Here is a 1,778-nt window from a genome sequence, read left to right as displayed (position 1 = left end):
ATCCAAAAGAGCAGAGAACTTAATTGATTTACAAATGTTGAATAGAGAAGATGAGATCAAAGAAACAAAAAGTCCAGGAAATAAATGGAAAGAGCAAGTTCTACTTCCATAGTCTAAAGATCATCATGATGTCTGACTCTGAGCCTTTGACCTCTGCCATCATGGGCACATCTTCAGTCTTAGGACAATTGTCCTGCTTGTAGTTTTCTTCCCAAAGATTGCTTTCAGAGCCTTTTTGATGTCCTTGTTCTTGAGACTGTAGAATACCCCTGAAAATACATCCTGCATATCAGATATTTACATTATGATTCATAACAGTAGCAAAATTACAGTTATGAAGTAGCAACAAAAATAATTTTATGGTTGGGGGTCACCACAACATGAGAAACTGTATTAAAGGGTCACAGCATTAGGAAGGTTGAGAACCACTGCTAGATGAAGGGTACAGCATGGGTGTGACCATGATGTACACACTGAGGCAATTGCACTTGACTGTGAGATGTGGGTAGGATGAGGTACAGACCTAGCATCATACAATAAAATAAGAAGATAACCAAGGGATGAGATGCACAGGTAGAAAATGCATTATACTTCCCCCAAACTAATGACATTCCACGTATTCAGGAACTATCTTAGAATATAAGTAAATAATCCTGGCGAAAGGACCACCAACAAGCAAAACAGCTGCAAAATACATCACCATGTTATTTAAAATGTGTCAGAACAGGCAGGTTGGATCGTCTGATTGGGTTCATAGAAAAAATGAGGGATTTCCAAGTCCATGCAGAAGGGCAGTCATAATCATTAACCACTGTAGCAAGGAATTCAGGATACTCATGATTCAAGACATCAGAACAAGCAGTCCACAGAACTTGGGGTTCAGGATGACCATGCAGTATAGGAGTGGCAGATTATTACAAACCAGTCATAGGCCTTCACAGTTAGAGGAAAACATCCAACCCAGGAAAAAGTATAAAAAAATACATGTGGATGATGCAGCCTGCATAGGTGATGACTTTGCTCTGTGTCTGGATGTTCCATGGCATCTTTGGGATGGTGGTGGAGGTGAAACAGATGTCTACCAAGGACAGGTTGGAGAGGAAGAAGTACATGGGTGTGTGGAGGTGGGAGTCTGAGCTGATGGCCAGGATGATGAGCAGATTTCCGAACACAGTGATCAGGTACATGTAGAGGAAAAGCCCAAATATGAGGGACTGTCGTTCCAGTGCCTGTGAAAGTCCCAGAAGAAGGAATTCTGAAATGTATGTAAGATTCATTAGTTCATGTGGTGGGGGTGAATACCAGGAAAGATGAAAATAACATGACTAATTTTCACACAAATTTACATTATTCACATGCTTGAAATGCTACAATTCATATTTTGCAGTCCAGATGTTAATTTTAATATTTTTGTATGGATATGGTTTCCTGTAGGGGATATCCAGTGCCACCCCTGATATGGGATGTTTGTCCCAATCACCTCTGTCTCTGTGAGTTCATGTATTCTAGTTTTAATGAGAATTTTTTCATATTTCTCAGGAATGTAAATTGAGTGTTGACCATGTTTAGGCACTGTCCAGGTTGTGAGAATAGGGTGCTGAAGAACAGAAGTCTCTACAATCCAATGAGGGGAAAGAATGCAGAAGCAAATAATAAAATAATAAATTACTCTAGGTGGTGGCAGTGGTATGAAGAAAAGGAAAGGACATCTAAAGGACAGAGTGAATAAGAGTTCCATTTTTCATGGGTGTGCGGGTAGATCTGCAAGCAAGGTGACA

General features: G+C 40.0%; 1 pseudogene; it reads right to left on the bottom strand.

The window, feature by feature from the left end:
* Nucleotides 1–431: 431 nt before the first annotated feature.
* Nucleotides 432–1,088, bottom strand: LOC111824099 (annotated as a pseudogene).
* Nucleotides 1,089–1,778: the final 690 nt, after the last annotated feature.

The sequence above is a fragment of the Myotis lucifugus genome, unplaced genomic scaffold, assembly GCF_000147115.1.
Source record: "Myotis lucifugus unplaced genomic scaffold, Myoluc2.0 scaffold_920, whole genome shotgun sequence".
NCBI lineage: Eukaryota > Metazoa > Chordata > Mammalia > Chiroptera > Vespertilionidae > Myotis > Myotis lucifugus.
The sequence above is the reverse complement of the archived record's forward strand: the minus strand, read 5'-3'. Positions and strand labels throughout refer to the sequence as shown.